This window comes from Ranitomeya imitator, chromosome 5 (genome assembly GCF_032444005.1).
Source record: "Ranitomeya imitator isolate aRanImi1 chromosome 5, aRanImi1.pri, whole genome shotgun sequence".
In the NCBI taxonomy this organism is placed as follows: domain Eukaryota; kingdom Metazoa; phylum Chordata; class Amphibia; order Anura; family Dendrobatidae; genus Ranitomeya; species Ranitomeya imitator.
In genome coordinates, this window is record NC_091286.1 from 365,769,484 (window position 1) to 365,789,016 (window position 19,533).

Here is a 19,533-nt window from a genome sequence, read left to right on the forward strand (position 1 = left end):
TCATAGTTTGTGGGTTTTCCTTGAGAGGTATAGTTTTCTTGAGGGGGCATATAGTTTCCAAAATGGAGCTTCTTCTGCAGGATTTCCTCTACTAATATCACAAAGGTACTGCAAATGCAACACGGTGAACAAAACGGATTCACAAAAATTGCATACCAAAGCACAAATGGTCCACTCTCACTTCTGAGCTGTGTAGAAACATTGCAGTAGTTGGCAGAAATTAGGGAACAAATTGTGTGGGGGGTTATCTCCTATTATGTCTTGCAAAAAATGAAACATTTGGGGCTAAAACTACATTTTAATGGAAAACACAAAATGTTTAATAATTATTTCTTTCTACTATGTAACTGATTATGCAAACCAATGGAAAAATTAGCAAAGTTCATAATTACTATATTGAATACAACAAGAGATCAATTTTTTAAGATGGCCCCTCAAAAGCATTTGATAACTAAATCGATCTCTAAAACAATTTGCTTCTGAAAAATTCATGAAAATTTACAAATTGTTGCTAAAGTTCTAAAAATCTAATGTCACAAAAATAAATGGATGTGCAAACATAAAGTAGACATGTAAAATGTTAATTATTATTTTTATAGCGTGATATCACTGTAAAATGATTTAGCCATTAAAAGGTATCAACCACTGAGGACTCTCAATTCTAAATATTTTTCTATCTACTGGCTAACACAGTACCAAAATATATTTCTGCACTGTAAAATGCTAATTTTTCCATTTTTTTATTTCCTTTTTTTAATAAATGAAAAACATATGGATCAAAATGTACTTACTTTTAACATCAGTTCATGTAAAGAACATGCATACAGATGTGAATATTTAGTTTTCAATGTAAAGCAAATAACAAATAGGATGAAATAACTGAAAACTTTAGTGTGCATATTCACCCACCCTAAACTAGTTTGTACAGTCTCTTTTGGCAGCAATTACAGCTGCAAGTTGCTTTGAATAAGTCTCTATGAGCTTTCCACATGTTGCCACTGGGATTTCTGCAAATTCTTCAAGGCAAAACTCCAGCTCCTTCAAGTTAGATGGTTTCTTGGTTTGAACAGCAATCTTCAAGTCTGACCACAGATTCTCAATTGGATTAAGGCCTCATTTTATTAGGCCACTCAAAAACATTTCCACATTTCCTCTTAAACCATTTGAGTGTTGCTTTAGCAGTATGCTTTGGGTCTGTTATGATCCAGGCTGGGTTTTGTATCTTGTCTCTCTTTCCTGGTCTGAATATGTCAAGGGTTTACTTTGTTCTGCCTCATTCTTGGTTCAGGTTTGCTATTTAGCTCTGCTGCATCCTGCAGGTAATGTCAGTTATAGTTTCTGCCTATGGCATGTGTAGATGACTCTGCATATCCTGATTCGTCCTGCTGCTTTTGCTGACTGTACCCGTGTCTGTTTATTTCCCTCTTCCCATCCCCACTGCATGTTCCCCTTTCGTGTTTGGATTCCCTGGTACATGACTTGGCTTGGACTCTGACCTGCTGTTTTGTTTCTTGTCTTTGGCATATCTGCTCCTGACTGATATTGACCCATTTAGCTTGTTTCTGACTTGTTTCCTTTGGTAATGTGCTACAGACTAATATCGACCCGGCTTGTTTACTATTCTGCTACCACCTGGTGGCCTCGCTGCTGTGCTGCAGGTCTGCTCCTGCTGTGTGCAGTCCTCTCCACTCTATTGCCATCTAGTGGAGCTGCATCTACCTACATAGCAGCAGCGTGACAGGGTCATTGTCTTATTGGAAGGTGAACCTCTGTCCCAGTCTCAAATCACTGACAGACTGAAACAAGTTTTGTGCAAGAATATCCCTGTTTTTCGCATCATCCATCTTCCCCTTGACTTGGACCATTTTCCTGTCCCTGCTGCTGAAAAACATTCCTACAGCATGATGATGCCACCACACAATGTTTTTCGATGGGGATGGTTTTCTTGGGGTGATGAGCTGTGTTGGTTTGGTGCCAGACATAGAGTTTACATTGGACGCCAGACAGTTTAATTTTGGTCTCATCTGACCACAACACCTTTTTCCATACATTTGGGGAGTTTCCCACATGTCTTTTGACAAACTCAAAATAAGCCTTAAAATTTTTTTGGTGTAACTAAAGGCTTTTTATGCCAACTCTTCCATAAAGGCCACCCATATGGAGTATATGACTAATTGAGGTCGAACAGACAGATACTTCAGTCTCTGCTTGGGAACTCTGGAGCTCCTTCAGGATTATCTTTTGGTCTCTGTGCTGCCTCTGAATAAAACCCTCTTTGGCTGAGAGTTTTGGTGGGCAAACCTCTCTTGGAAGGTACCATGTTGTTTCCATATGATGTTAATGGATTTGATGGTGCTCTGGTGGATCATCAGAGATTGGGATTTTGGGGGGGATATATTTTTGAGAGGTAGTCTGAAGAAAAATACCATAAAATCCAGCCTTGACTTGCATATTTCAACAACTTTGTCCCTGACTTATTTGGAGATCTTGGTCTTCGCGCTGTTTGGTTAGTAGTTCCTCTTGCTTAATGGTGTTGCAGACTCTGTGGCGCTTGAGAAAAAGTGTGCGTATACTGACAAACCATGAGACACTTAGATTGTAAACAGGTGAACTTCCTTTTACTAAGCATGTGACTTATACAGGTAATTGCTTCCATCAGAAATTTTTAGAGGCATCATAGCAAAAGGGGTGAATACATATGCACATGCCAATTTTTAGTTATTTGATCCCATAAATTTAATTTATGCCTATAATTTTCTCACTTCACCACTTAGACAATTTATTGCTGATGCATCACACACAAATCGAATTACAAAAATATTCAAACCCTGTATTACCACCGATATGCCTTTTAACGGCGGCAGTTAAGAGTACTTATTGCTCAGTGCTACGTTTTAATGGCGCTGAGAAATTAGTCTATAGAACTGTTGGAAAATCAATGTGATTTGGGTTGATAGACCCTATCACAGTGATCAAAATAAAAAAATAGTAAGTCAAATGCCCTTAGGTAAAAAAATGACATTTAAAAAAATGTATTTTTTTCCATTCTTTGTAGTTAGGGTCAGGGTTGGGGCTAGGATTAAGGAAGGCCGTATCTCATGGTATGTATTTTTTCTGAGTTTTTTCTATGTTAGCTGTTTTTGATATTAGTGTTAGGACCCGCAATATTATGGGGACCCTTGACGTTGGGTTGCGGGCTTACTTTATTTTGGCCAAAATATTAAACCAATACCTCATATAGTGTATGTATTTATCATATGCATGCATTTTTTTTTTTTTGCACTATATCATATTCTTTTCTGCAGGATGTGGCCAGGCCTCTTTATGTTGGCTAGGTTTTTCTGGGGCATCTTTCACTGTGCGCTGCATTTTATAGTGCTGGGCAGCCAGTTAATACAAGGGGCGTCATCAATAGGTTGCATACAGACACTGTGCACCGCACCTATCAGTGTGACTGGCGTCCTATGTGAGCTATATCAATGTGCATTTTTTCTGCTAGGCAGCCAACCCCTGCAATGTTTGGTTGGGGTGGTTGTTTTTATCAAGTAGTTTGCACCTGTGCCGCTCCTAGCCTTTATCAGTGGAGGCCTGCTGCATCCTGCTAAGTGTGCATTTGTCATCAGACAGGGTTTTGGGAAGGCCGTATCTCATGGCATGTATTTTTTCAAGGGTTGGGCCTAGGGTTGGGGTTAGAGCTAGGGTTAGAATTGAGGCTAGCCTTATGGTTGGGGCTAGGGTTAGGGTTGGGGCTAGGTTATGGTTGTGTTGAGGTTATGATTGTGTTGGGGTTACCGTGGTGGTGTTGGGATTAAGGTGGTCTTGGGGTTAGGGTTATGGTTGAGGTTAGAGTTAGGATTGGGATTAGGGGTGTGTTGTTGTTAGGATTGGGATTAGGGCTGTGTTAGGGTTGGAGTTAGAATTGGGAGTTTCCACCGTTTAGGTAGATCAAGGAATCTCCAAACGCAACATGGCACCTGCCATTGATTCCAGCCAATCTTGAGTTCAAAGGTCAAACAGCGCTTCCTTCTGACCCCGGACATGCCCCCAAACAGTGATTTTCCCCCACATACGGGAATTGACATACTCAAGAGAAATTGCACAACAAATTTTGTGATCCATTTTCTCCTGATACCTTTGAAAAATAAAAAAGTTTTGGTCTAAAGTAAATTTTATGTGAAAAATGTAAAATGTTCATTTTTTCCTTCCACATTACTTTAACTCCCGTGAAGCACCTGAAGGGTTGATAAACTTCTTGAATGTGGTTTTGAGTACCTTGAGGGGTGCAGTTTTTAGAATGGTGTCAATTTTCGGTATTTGCTGTCATATTGACCCCCCAAATTCACTTCATATGTGAGGTGGTCCCTGAAAATGGTTTTGTCAATTTGTTGGAAAAATGAGAAATCGGTGGTTATTATTATTATTATTTATTGTTATAGCGCCATTTATTCCATGGCGCTTTACATGCAAGGAGGGGTATACATAATAAAAACAAGTACAATAATCTTAAACAATACAAGTCATAACTGGTACAGGAGGAGAGAGGACCCTGCCCGCAAAGGCTCACAATCTACAAGGGATGGGTGAGAATACAATAGGCGAAGGTAGAGCTGGTCATGCAGCGGTTTGGTCGATTGGTGGTTACTGCAGTTTATAGGCTTGCCGGAAGAGGTAGGTCTTCAGGTTCTTTTTGAACGTTTCGATGGTAGGTGAGAGTCTGATAAGTTGGGGTAGAGGGTTCCAGAGTAGGGGTGATACGCAAGAGAAATCTTGTATACTATGTAAGCCTAAAAGATGTGGCACTCACCCCAAGATTGCTGAAAAACAATGTCCTTTAATTCGCTTTATGCGGCATTAGACATCTGTGGAGAGGCGGCAAGTAAAAGTGAGGGGTGCGGGGACAGGAGAATGGACGATGGCCATTTCGCACAAATGTGCTTCCACAGGTCTGGGTTTCAGCAATCTTGGGGTGAGTGCCACATCTTTTATGCTTACATAGTGTGTAACTCTATTGTTCTGCTATATGTAGAGCACCGCCCATGGATGCATCAATTGTTGTGTTTTTAAGTCTGATGGAAAGCCGGTCCCATATGTTCTATAGCCTGTGAAGATTACTAGTTACCTGGTGCCGCTCAGTTCGGAATCTTGTTTGTTTGGCATGAAATCTTGTATACGATTGTGGGAAGAGGAGATAAGAGGGGAGTAGAGAAGGAGGTCTTGTGAGGATCGGAGGTTGCGTGTAGGTAAGTACTGGGAGACGAGGTCACAGATGTATGTAGGAGACAGGTTGTGGATGGCTTTGTACGTCATGGTTAGGGTTTTGTACTGGAGTCTCTGGGTAATGGGGAGCCAGTGAAGGGATTGACAGAGGGGAGAAGCTGGGGAATAGCGGGGGGACAGGTGGATTAGTCGGGCAGCAGGGTTTAGAATAGATTGGAGGGGTGCGAGAGTGTTAGAGGGGAGGCCACAGAGCAGGAGGTTGCAGTAGTCAAGGCGAGAGATGATGAGGGCATGGACTAGGGTTTTTGCAGATTCTTGGTTGAGGAATGAACGGATTCGTGAAATATTTTTGAGTTGAAGTCGGCAGGAAGTGGAAAGGGCTTGGATATGTGGTTTGAAGGAGAGATCAGCATCAAGGATTACACCGAGGCAACAAGCTTGTGGAACTGGGGAGAGTGGGCAGCCATTTACTGTAATGGATAGATTCATTGGGGTGGTCACGTGAGATGGGGGAAAGATGATGAATTCTGTTTTATCCATGTTAAGTTTCAGAAATCTAGTGGAGAAGAAGGATGAAATAGTGGACAGACATTGAGGGATTCTGGTTAGTAGGGAGGTTATATCTGGTCCAGAGATGTAGATCTGTGTGTCATCAGCATAGAGATGATACTGAAAGCCATGAGATTCTATGAGCTGTCCCAGGCCAAAGGTGTAAATGGAGATGAGCAGGGGCCCTAGGACTTAACCTTGTGGGACTCCAACAGATAGGGGGCGAGGTGAGGAGGTGGTGTGTGAGTGGGAGACGCTGAATGTCCGGTCTGTTAGGTATGATGAGATCCAGGATAGGGCCAAGTCTGTGATGCCAAGGGATGAGAGGGTCTGTAATAATAGGGAATGGTCGACTGTGTCAAAGGCAGCCGACAGGTCCAGGAGGAGGAGGACAGAGTACTGTCGCTTGCTCTTGGCGGTTAAGAGGTCATTGGTGACCTTAGTTAGGGCAGTTTCAGTGGAGTGGTGTGACCAGAAGCCAGATTGTAAGCGGTCAAAGAGGGAGCAAGAAGAGAAATGGGAGGACAGTTCAAGGTAGACGTGTTGTCCCAGTAGCTTGGAGGCATAGGGGAAAAGTGATATAGGGCGATAGCTAGATACAGAGGATGGGTCAAGAGAGGGCTTTTTTGAGGATAGGTGTGATGGAGGCATGTTTAAAGCTTGAGGGGAAAACACCAGTTATTAGTGATAGGTTGAAGAGATGGGTTAGGGTTGGGATGAAGACTGTGGTGAGGTTTGGGATGAAGTGGGATGGGATTGGGTCAAGTGCACAGGTGGTGAGATGTGATCTTGAGAGTAGAGTGGAGAGTCGATCTTCTGTAATGGTGGAGAAGTTGGTTTTGGAGGCGGAGGGCTGGGAAGTCGGGAGGAAGGGCTTTGGGGGTTTTTGACCAAAACTGTCTCTGATGTTATCAATCTTCTGCTTGAAAAATGAGGCAAAGTCTTCAGCTGAGATGAGTGGGGAGGGAGGAGGTGCTGGGATACGGAGGAGAGAATTGAAGGTGTTGAATAACTGTTTAGGGTTGTGAGACAGGGAGGATATGAGAGATGAGAAGTAGGTTTGTTTAGCTGTGGCGAGTGTGGTCTTGAAAGTAGTGAGGGACTGTTTGAATGCGATGAAGTGCTCGTTGGAGTGGGATCTTTTCCATCTGCGTTCAGCAGCCCTGGAAGCTGGCCTCAGTTCTTTGGTCAGGCTGGTGTGCCAGGGCTGTCTGTTGATTTTGTTAGCTTTGGTATGTGTAAGTGGGGCAGCAGATTCCAAAGCTACAGCTATTGTTGTTTTATATAGAGCGGCAGCGTCATCCGCATTGTGTAAGGAACGTATATCTGTGAGAGGGAGGAAAGATTCAGAGAATGAGTGTAGGTCAAGGGGTTTAAGATTTCTGCGAGGGTGTGAAAGTTTGTGGGGTGGGGATTGTAGACATGGAGTGGAGAGGGAAGAGAATGTGAGAAGGTTGTGGTCAGAGAGAGGAAGAGGTGAGTTAGAGAGGTTAGATAGAGAGCAGAAGCGGGTGAAGATGAGGTCCAGTGTGTGGCCATCTTTGTGAGTGGCTGCAGATGACCATTGAGTGAGGCCGAAGGAGGAAGTGAGAGATAGAAGTTTAGTGGCAGCTGAGAGGGAAGTGTCAATGGGGATGTTGAAGTCACCCATGATGATAGTAGGGATGTCCGCGGAAAGGAAATGAAGTAGCCAGGTGGTAAAGTGGTCAAAGAAGGTGGTGGCTGGCCCTGGGGGGCAGTAGACGACAGCCAGTTGGTTAAGTTTTAACTCTTATAATGTCTCAGCAAAAAAAAAATATGTTTCCAATATTGTGCTGATGTAAAGTAGACATGTGGGAAATGCTATTTAATAACAATATGACTCTCTGATTTAAGGGCACAAAAATTAAAAGTTTGAAAATTGTAACATTTTTAAAATATTTGTCAAATTTCTGCTTTTTCATAAATAAATACAAGTCATATCAAAGAAATGTTACCACTAACATTAAGAACAATATGTCATGAATAAACAGTCTCAAAATGAGTGGGATCTGTTGACAAGTTCCAGAGCTTTAACCTCATAAAGTGACAGTGGTCAGAATTGTAAAAAAATGGCTTGGTCATTAAGCTCAAAATTGGCTAGGTCATTAAGGGGTTAAATATAGGTTGTAATATAGGAAATTGTGCAGCACACCAAGGGAATGAGTACTTTAGCAAAGTACTGTAAGTACACGCATTCCAAAGTTATTGCAATGTATAGTGACACATGATGCCATATTTAATATTTAAAGCACAAAATTAGATTTTTTTTCTTAACAGGTTTTTTTATGTTATATATCTACATCGAGTAAAATAAGTATTGAACAAGTCACCAATTTTCTAAGTAAAAACATTTCTAAAGTGCTATTCACATGAAATTATCACCAGATGTCAGTAAGAACCCATCCAATCCACACAGGCAAAAAAAAATCAAACAAGAGATGTCCATAAATGAAGTTAAGTTATGTCTGTGTAAAAATGAGAAATAACACACAGGAAAAAGTATTGAAGACTTTGTAAGGTGGCTGTCGGACACATAGTGGGAAATATGTATCACAGAGGTACATGTCCTCTGTGAAATAAACCTGGAATAATACTCTAGCACACATAGTACTAAGAGGGGTTAATTGGCCATGTTTGGGCCAGGTTATTGCAAGCAGCTGAAGATTTAGGGTGGAATTGCTGCTAACCATATTTCCAAATGGGACATGTTTATCTTACACATGGTTCTGTGCATGAAGGTGTGTAGACCTCCAGGATTGTTTGGTTTTGCAAAAGTATATTACAGCCCGTGAGTTGGTCCACATCGGACAGGACTACCAAGGAAGATCCTGACTGGACAAGAAATACCCTTTATGAGTAAAGTGATGGGAGACCTGTGTTATACCTTACAAATTACACAACTGAAGATGCCAGTTTATCATCCCCAGACAGATAGCCTTGTGGAAAGGTTCAATAAAACCCTAAAGAATATGCTTAAGAAGGTCATAGAAAAGGATGGTCGAGACTGGGACCTCCCATATATATATATTATTATCTATCCAGGAGATTCCACAAGCTTCCACTGGATTCTCTGTATTTGAACTCCGCAGGGTCTCCTTGATATAATAAAAGAAACCTCAGAAGCCAAGATCATTCCCAATAAGAGCATCATCACGCAGGTCACCCAGATGCAGGTTACGAAGGTAATGCCTAGAACATTTCCTATAAGCACAAGAGGCTCAATTACGGGTCTACAACTGGACATCCAGGGTGAGAGAGTTCAGACCCAGGGACTGAGTCTTTGTGCTTATTTCCACGGTAGAGAATACTTTTTTCGCCAAATGGCAAGGCCAATATAAGAGGGTAGTAAAGCTGGGAGAAGTGAACTTCAAGGTTCATCAACCAGGTAGAAGAAAGCTGTACCAGGTCTATGATGTCAATCTTATCAAGGCATGGCAAAACAGGGACCCTGTTGAAACTCCATGTTTGCTGGTTAAGCTGGAAGAGTACATTGAAGGTGTCACCAAAGCTGAGATGCTGTTGAAGGCCCCAAAAAAGCAGTGTCGGGAATAGCTGCAGCAAAACAGGGGTCTCTCGGATTTGTCAAGGTGTACAGATCTCATAGAACACAAGGTTCTGATGGAAGCCCATGTGCGTGTGAACTTGAAGCCCTACCGAATTCCCGAGGCTAGTCGAAACCTGATCTCCTAGGAAGTGGAGCGCATGCTGAATCTCCAAGTCATTAGAAAATCTAAGACAGGGTGGTCTAGCCTCATTGTCCTTGTTCCAAAACCAGATGGCCAGTGGCGATTCTGTAATGATTATCGGAAGCTGAACGAAGTCTTCAAGTTCAATGCATATCTGATGCCTCGTGTCTATCGTTGATCGAGAGACTTGGTCCGGCAAGGTATATAACCACCTTGAATCTAACGAAAGGATAGTTGCAAATACCAATGTCACAAAAAGCCAAGGAGAACACAGCTTTCACCATGCCTGATGGTTACATCCAATACATCCTGATGCCGTTTGGATTGCAGTTAGCTGTGGCCCTCTTCCAGAGGGCCATGGACTGGATCCAAGCACTGAATAAGAATTAAGCTGCGTTAGACCTAGATGATATTGTAATCTTCAACCCATATTGGGGAAATCATCTGGGAAAGGGAAAAAAGTGTTTGATTCATTTATTAATCCTAAAAAGTGCCATTGGAAAAGAGGAGGACAAATAACTTGATTGATAAGTTAGGGCCTTTCTGGGAATCGTATGGTACTACAGGAGGCTGATTCTAAATTTTACCATGGTGACTGCACCCCTGGTAGACCTCCTTAAGGGGACAAAATCAGTTATGGTCAAATGGACGTCAGAGATGGAGACGGCCTTTGAAGAAGTGAAAGTATCTCTATGTAAGCAGCCAGTCCTGGTGGCCTCAGACTTTGAGAAGGAATTTGTACTGCAAATGAATGCCTCAAAAGTTGGATTAGGAGTGGTCCTTTCTCAGGAGATAATAATAATAATAATAATAATAATTTTATTTATATAGCGCCAACATATTCCGCAGCGCTTTACAAATTATAGAGGGGACTTGTACAGACAATAGACATTACAGCATAACAGAAATACAGTTCAAAACAGATACCAGGAGGAGTGAGGGCCCTGCTCGCAAGCTTACAAACTATGGGGAAAAGGGGAGACACGGGAGGTGGATGGTAACAATTGCTTTAGTTATTCGGACCAGCTATAGTGTAAGGCTCAGGTGTTCATGTAAAGCTGCATGAACCAGTTACCTGCCTAAGTATGTAGCAGTACAGACACAGAGGGCTAATACTGCATAAAGTGTATGAGAACATGATGCGAGGAACCTTTTTTTTTTTTTTTTTTTATTATAAATAGGCCACACAGGGATCGTTAGGTTAATGCATTGAGGCGGTAGGCCAGTCTGAACAAATGAGTTTTTAGGGCACGCTTAAAACTGTGGGGATTGGGGATTAATCGTATTAACCTAGGTAGTGCATTCCTAAGAATCGGCGCAGCTCGTGTAAAGTCTTGGAGACGGGAGTGGGAGGTTCTGATTATTGAGGATGCTAACCTGAGGTCATTAGCGGAGCGGAGGGCACGGGTAGGGTGGTAGACTGAGACCAGGGAGGAGATGTAGGGTGGTGCTGAGCCATGGAGTGCTTTGTGGATGAGGGTAGTAGTTTTGTGCTGGATTCTGGAGTGGATGGGTAGCCAGTGTAATGACTGGCACAAGGTAGAGGCATCTGTGTAACGGTTGGTGAGGAATATGATCCTGGCTGCAGCATTCAGGACAGATTGGAGCGGGGAGAGTTTTGCAAGAGGGAGACCGATTAGTAGAGAGTTACAATAGTCCAGACGAGAATGAATAAGTGAAACAGTCAGAGTTTTTGCAGAGTCGAAATTAAGAAAAGGGCGAATTCTAGAAATGTTTTTGAGATGCAGGTAAGAAGAGCGAGCCAGTGATCGGATGTAGGGGGTGAATGAAAGGTCAGAATCAAGGATGACCCCAAGGCAGCGGGCATGTTGCTTTGGAGTAATGGTGGAACCGCACACGGAGATGGCAATGTCAGGCAAAGGTAGGTTAGTAGAGGGAGAGAACACGAGGAGTTCAGTTTTTGACAGGTTTAGTTTCAGATAGAGGGAGGACATGATGTTAGAGACAGCGGTAAGACAATCACTGGTGTTTTCTAAAAAGGTCGGTGTGATATCGGGAGCAGAAGTGTATAATTGGGTGTCGTCAGCATAGAGATGGTACTGGAAACCAAATCTACTGATTGTTTGTCCAATAGGGGCAGTATACAACGAGAAGAGTAGGGGGCCTAGGACTGATCCTTGAGGAACCCCAACAGTAAGGGGAAGGTGAGAGGAGGAGGAACCAGCAAAACATACAGTGAAGGATCGGTCAGAGAGATAGGAGGAGAACCAGGAGAGAACGGTGTCCTTGAGGCCGATGGAGCGGAGCATAGTGAGGAGGAGCTGATGATCCACAGTGTCGAATGCTGCAGAGAGATCCAAGAGAATTAGCATGGAGTAGTGACCATTAGATTTAGCTGTTTAGGAGGTACACAGAGAAAAGCTTACTGCTCTCTACCTGAGTAGAAAACTGTTAGCATGTGAGAAAAATTATCCCAATGTAGAAAAGGAATGCTTAGTAATAAAGTGGGTGGTGGACACATTACAAAAATATCCCTTAGGGCAGAAATTTAAATTAGCATCAGACCAGGCTCCTCTCAGGTGGGTGAGGGAGAAAAACCGAAAAAATTCTTGTGTTATTCTCATGTTTCTAGCGCTGCAGGATTTCCATGTGGAACATAGAGCCAGGAAATTATGCTTTCTCTTGAGAATCCAATAGAAAATGTATGGAAGGAACTGAAGCTCACATTTCATGGAAGGAGACCACTAAACCTTTAAGATTTAAAGCATTTGTGTGGAAGAATGGGCCAAAATCATACTATCATACTCGAGCAATGCATGTGACTAGTTTCTCCATACAAGAGGAATCTTGAAGCTGTCATCACTAGAAATGAGCGAACTTTCCAAGGTTCAGTTCAGTTCTCCAAATGTCTCGATGTTCGCCAAATATATTCATCGAACAGCTCAACGAATGTACCCAAACCCCAATAAATTCAATCTAAGGCCAAACCAAATCTACAGAACACCTTAAGGCAGGGTCGGACTGGGGCACCGGGACACCGGAGAATCCTCCGGTGGGCCCCGCCCCCAGCCCCTGCCTCCCTCATTTGTGCCTGCCCTGCATCATGCTCATAGCATGCACCCAGCAGTGCACACGTTACTGTATAGCCGGCATCGGCTGGCAGACTGCACAGGTGATGGGAAGTGCAGGAGCAGCTCCTTCACATCACCTGCTGCCGCTGCCATTCCTCTGCCAGGAGAGCGGTGTGTGCAGAGTGCCGACTCTCACTTCAGCCAGCAGTCAGCAGAACAGCTGACTGTGAGGCTGAGAGCAGACAGCACACACAGCTGACCCGCAGTCAGTCACCAGTTTCCTGTGCTCTGTCCCTCTGCTCCTCTTCAGCAAAGCCCTGGACAGCAGTGTAAACGCTGATTGGCTGCAATTCAGCCAATCAGCATTAGTTTTCTTTGTGTGAGCTCACAGCACAGCTCAGGCAAGGAGCTGTGCTGTGATTGGTCAGGAGTCCTACCCAAGCAGCAGTGGAGCAGAGGGAGTCTGATGGCTGCAGACAGTGTGACTGTAAGTACATAAATAGTTATGATTCCTGCACCCTTAGTAGATCTAGGCAGTTAGGGGAGGGGGCCCCATGCATCCTATAGGTGACACAAGGGAGGGGGCCCACAGTGATATTCTAATTTTCTTGTGGGCCCCCTCCCCCATTGTGTCAACCACCTCTATTTTAGGCTATGTGCACACGTACTAGGGTCCACTGTGGATTTTTCTGCAGCAGATTTGATAAATCCGCAGTGGAAAACCGCTGCGGATTTACCGCGGTTTTTCTGCGTTTTCCACTGCGGTTTTACAACTGCAGTTTTCCGTAAGGGCAGTTGTAAAACCGCTGCGGAAAACGCAGAAAGAAGTGACATGCTGCGGAATGTAAACCACTGTGTTTCTGCACATTTTTTTCCACAGCATGGGCACAGCGTTTTCGGTTTCCCATGGGTTTACATGGTACTGTAAACGCATGGGAAACTCCTGCTGACCCGCAGCAAAATTCGCATCGTGTGCACATAGCCTTACTGTGGCTCCCCTTTCACTCTCTGAGCAGGCCCATAGGAAATTAGAGGTGAAATAGTGGGGGAGGGGGCCACAGGAAAATAGAGGTGAAATAGTGGGGGAAGGGGCCCTTAAGGTACCGTCACACTTAGCGACGCTGCAGCGATACCGACAACGATCCGGATCGCTGCAGCGTCGCTGTTTGGTCGCTGGAGAGCTGTCACACAGACAGCTCTCCAGCGACCAACGATACCGAGGTCCCCGGTAACCAGGGTAAACATCGGGTAACTAAGCGCAGGGCCGCGCTTAGTAACCCGATGTTTACCCTGGTTACCAGCGTAAAAAAACAAACAGTACATACTTACATTCAGCTGTCTGTCCCTTGCCGTCTGCTTCCTGCACTGACTGCTAGCGATTATATAGAGGATCTGTCAGCTCTCCCGTGTGGTGTAGTATATAGACGATCTGTCAGCTCTCCTGTGTGGTGTAGTATATAGAGGATCTGTCAGCTCTCCTTTGTGGTGTAGTATATAGAGGATCTGTCAGCTCTCCTGTGTGGTGTATTATATAGAGGATCTGTCAGCTCTCCTGTGTGGTGTAGTATATAGAGGATCTGTCAGCTCTCCCGTGTGGTGTAGTATATAGTGTATCTGACAGTTCTCCTGTGTGGTGTAGTATATAGAGGATCTGTCAGGTCTCCTGTATGGTGTAGTATATAGAGGATCTGTCAGCTCTCCTGTGTGGTGTAGTATATAGAGCATCTGTCAGCTCTCCTGTGTGGTGTAGTATATAGAGGATCTGTCAGCTCTCCTGTGTGGTGTATTATATAGAGGATCTGTCAGCTCTCCTGTGTGGTGTAGTATATAGAGGATCTGTCAGCTCTCCTGTGTGGTGTAATATATAGAGGATCTGTCAGCTCTCCTGTGTGGTGTAGTATATAGAGGATCCGTCAGCTCTCCTGTATGGTGTAGTATATAGAAGATCTGTCAGCTCTCCTGTGTGGTGTAGTATATAGAGGATCTGCCAGCTCTCCTGTGTGGTGTAGTATATAGAGGATCTGTCAGCTTTCCTGTGTGGTGTAGTATATAGAGGATCTGTCAGCTCTCCCGTGTGGTGTAGTATATAGAGGATCTGTCAGCTCTCCCATGTGGTGTGGTATATAGAGGATCCGTCAGCTCTCCCGTGTGGTGTAGTATATAGAGGATCTGTCAGCTCTCCTGTGTGGTGTAGTATATAGATGATCTGTCAGCTCTCCTGTGTGGTGTAGTATATAGAGGATCTGTCAGCTCTCGTGTGTGGTGTAGTATATAGAGGATCTGTCAGCTCTCCCGTGTGGTGTATTATATAGAGGATCTGTCAGCTCTCCTGTGTGGTGTGGTATATAGAGGATCCGTCAGCTCTCCCGTGTGGTATATAGAGGATCCGTCAGCTCTCCCATGTGGTGTGGTATATAGAGGATCTGCCAGCTCTCCCGTGTGGTGTAGTATATAGAGGATCTGCCAGCTCTCCCGTGTGGTGTAGTATACAGAGGATCTGCCAGCTCTCCCGTGTGGTGTAGTATATAGAGGATCTGTCAGCTCTCCCGTGTGGTGTAGTATATAGAGGATCTGTCAGCTCTCCCGTGTGGTGTAGTATATAGAGGATCTGTCAGCTCTCCCGTGTGGTGTAGTATATAGAGGATTTGCCAGCTCTCCCGTGTGGTGTAGTATATAGAGAATCTGCCAGCTCTCCCGTGTGGTGTAGTATATAGAGGATCTGTCAGCTCTCCCGGGTGGTGTAGTATATAGAGGATCTGTCAGCTCTCCTGGGTGGTGTAGTATATAGAGGATCTGCCAGCTCTCCCGTGTGGTGTAATATATAGAGGATCTGTCAGCTCTCCTGTGTGGTGTAGTATATAGAGGATCTGTCAGCTCTCCTGTGTGGTGTAGTATATAGAGGATCTGTCAGCTCTCCTGGGTGGTGTAGTATATAGAGGATCTGTCAGCTCTCCTGGGTGGTGTAGTGTATAGAGGATCTGCCAGCTCTCCCATGTGGTGTAGTATATAGAGGATCTGTCAGCTCTCCCGTGTGGTGTAATATATAGAGGATCTGTCAGCTCTCCTGTGTGGTGTAGTATATAGAGGATCTGTCAGCTCTCCTGTGTGGTGTAGTATATAGAGGATCTGTCAGCTCTCCTGTGTGGTGTAGTATATAGAGGATCTGTCAGCTCTCCCGTGTGGTGTAGTATATAGAGGATCTGCCAGCTCTCCCATGTGGTGTAGTATATAGAGGATCTGTCAGTTCTCCTGGGTGGTGTAGTATATAGAGGATCTGTCAGCTCTCCTGGGTGGTGTAGTATATAGAGGATCTGTCAGCTCTCCCGTGTGGTGTAGTATATAGAGGATCTGCCAGCTCTCCCGTGTGGTGTAGTATATAGAGGATCTGCCAGCTCTCCCATGTGGTGTAATATATAGAGGATCTGTCAGTTCTCCTGGGTGGTGTAGTATATAGAGGATCTGTCAGCTCTCCTGTGTGGTGTAGTATATAGAGGATCTGTCAGCTCTCCTGTGTGGTGTAGTATATAGAGGATCTGTCAGCTCTCCTGTGTGGTGCAGTATATAGAGGATCTGTCAGCTCTCCTGTGTGGTGTAGTATATAGAGGATCTGTCAGCTCTCCTGTGTGGTGTAGTATATAGAGGATCTGTCAGCTCTCCCGTGTGGTGTAGTATATAGAGGATCTGTCAGCTCTCGTGTGTGGTGTGGTATATAGGATCTATCCTGTGTGGTGTAGTATATAGAGGATCTGTCAGCTCTCCTGTGTGGTGTAGTATATAGAGGATCTGTCAGCTCTCCTGTGTGGTGTAGTATATAGAGGATCTGTCAGCTTTCCTGTGTGGTGTAGTATATATAGGATCTGTCAGCTCTCGTGTGTGGTGTAGTATATAGAGGATCTGTCAGCTCTGCTGTGTGGGGTGGTATATAGGATCTATCCTGTGTGGTATTTTTAAACTGCTTGGTGGGCCCCAAGAATGATTTTTCTCTGGTGGGCCCAAGATACTCCAGTCCGACGCTGGTGGTGTAGTATATAGAGGAACTGTCAGCTCTCCTGTGTGGTGTAGTATATATAGGATCTGTCAGCTCTCGTGTGTGGTGTGGTATATAGGATCTATCCTGTGTGGTATTTTTAAACTGCTTGGTGGGCCCCAAGAATGATTTTTCTCTGGTGGGCCCAAGATACTCCAGTCCGACGCTGCCTTAAGGGGTGACAAACAGCTTACCAAACAGATAAAATTATGGGCAGACACCACAAAAAATGGTATCAGTTTATTCACAGTAGAAATTTGCTAACGGCACAGCAGCAGTCACCTCATGCATGGCCAATGACTATCAGGGTCAGGGTCAGCATTTAGAGTTTTGTAGTAAAGTTTCAATTAAGACCTGGTGGTTAAATTAGTGGCGTAAGCATTCTTTGCTGGGAGCCCTGATACCTCATGCAACATTTTTTTCCCAGCCACTCTCAGTTTGCACAAACATCAGTTTCATAGAAAACTATTGCTAGAAAAATGTAACAAAGGTAACACAGGCAGTTGACTGATCAATTGATCCCCAGTAGAACATTTTATAATGGCACAGAAGCAGTCAGCCATGGGCCATGCATAAAGTATCAGTGTGTGGGCCAGCATTTTGAATTGACATTTAAATGAAGACCTGGTGGTTAAAGGAGCGGATTAAGCCTTATTGCTTGGAGCCCTGATACATCATGCACCTTTTTTTCCCATGCCACACTCTGATAGCACAAACATCAGTTTCATAGAGTACTATTGGTAGAAAAAAGTAAGGATAGTAACACACATGTCTGTAGACTGTACTTGTAGTTGAGTGAAACTAAGTGCAGGCCTGTCTGTCTGGGAGCCCTACTGCAACAGGCACATGAAGGAGACCCAACTTGGATTATCCACATTTCAAAAGATTATTGTCATACACCACTAAAGTGGCATCAATTTCCACAGAGTAAAAACAGTATAATAGGCCTCTGACACACCTTCCACTACAGGTGACTCACCAGATGGAGAACCAACTTGGAGTCTTCACATTTCAAAAAATTGTGTCATAAGCAGCAGTAGCAACAGCAGACACAGAGGCCACGACAAAGGTGTCATAGACTGCAATAACATAGATCAATGAATGACAATGCGACTTGGTTGCAAAAGTCATTGGAGATCCAAGACTTGTTCAATTTGATGAAAATTAGGTGGTCTACACATTTAAGTGACAGCCGGATGCGCTTATCTATGAGGACACCACCAGCAGTGCTGAAGACACGTCCTGAGAGAACGCTGACTGCCGGTCATGACAAAACCTCCAAGGCGTGACAGGCGAGCTCAGGCCACTCTTTCATTTTTGAAGACCAAAATGAAAAACGGTCCAAATTCCTCTTGATGGCATAGATGCTGAGATTGAGATACTCCTGCACAATCCTCTCAAGTCGTTGTGTCAGAATTGTACTCTTTTCTGCTGGTGCACGGGCTGGTCTAAAAAAATGTGTAAAATGCCGCACAGAAATTACTTATGCCACTTACACTGCTGCTGTTAATGTTTTTGTTGTGATTCCTTGACGTTTCCTGGGTTGGAAGTGAAGAACTGCAATTCACACGGTGTTCCTCACTGGTGTCTTGGGGAAAGCAACACTTAAGATTCTCTACAAGTGTGTTCGATACTCCAGCATGAACATGGCAAAAAAAAACAACTGTGGAATTGCACTTTTTTTGCAATTTCACCGCACTTGGAATTTTTTTCCTGTTTTCCAGTACACGATATGTTAAAACAAAATGAGCAAATACCCTGCAGTAAATAAATAAATAAATAACAATAGTGCATGAAAATAACATAGGGTACTTAGTTAACATAGTTTTGAATAAATAAATGTAAAAGCAATCCCACCATGTCAAGGTGACTCAATTTGGAATGGTCCTAACATCTTGTATTAAAACCTTATTATATGTTAAATTTGGTAAATGTGAATAAGGGCCGAGCAGTACCAAGACCCTGACTAATGGTACACCCAGCCATGCAGAGCTATATAAACATAATGTCCTGCTCAATGAAAAGGGGGGCTCACACTCTTATTTATAAAAAGATAATTAACTGATACCAAGGCTATAAGGCTATAATTTGCACGTGAATTGTGAAAAAGGCTTTCTGGGTACTTAAAAAGATCTTCAGTTTGCAAATATATATTAATAAAACTTACTAACATAGTTTGTTATCTGTCCCCAGGTTTTTGATGTGCTATCTGAGAGAAACATAATATAAGGACAGAGACCCTGATTCCCCCCCAGTGGACTGGGGGGTCTGCAATACCAAGATAGGTTATTACACTTGGGGCTATTTAGTTTGGAAAAACGAAGACTAAGGGGTGATCTTATGTTAATGTATAAATATATGAGGGGACAGTACAAAGACCTTTCTGATGATCTTTTTAATCATAGACCTGAAACAGGGACAAGGGGGCATCCTCTGCGTTTGGAGGAAAAAAGGTTTAAGCATAATAACAGATGCAGATTCTTTACTGTAAGAGCAGTGAGACTATGGAACTCTCTGCTGTATGATGTTGTAATGAGTGATTCATTACTTAAATTTAAGAGGGGACTGGATACCTTTCTGGAAAAGTATAATGTTACAGGGTATATGTACTAGATTCCCCATAGGGCGTTGATCCAGGGAACTAGTCTGATTGCCGTATGTGGAGTCGGGAAGGAATTTTTTTTCCCCAATGTGGAGCTTACTCTTTGCCACATGGGTTTTTTTTTGCCTTCCTCTGGATCAACATGTTAGGGCATGTTAGGTTAGGCTATGGGTTGAACTAGATGGACTTATAGTCTTCCTTCAACCTTAATAACTATGTAACTATGTAACTTACTGGGCTGCATGTTGTATTTTTTATACAATCACTATTTAATCTGTTGCAGATATATCAGCTCTCTGAATGCTCAGCTAGATATAACCCTGCCCACGCCACAGATTGGCAGCTTTCTTTGTACACTGCAGAAAACTGACAGTGTTGGGGGCGAGGTTATATAGAGCT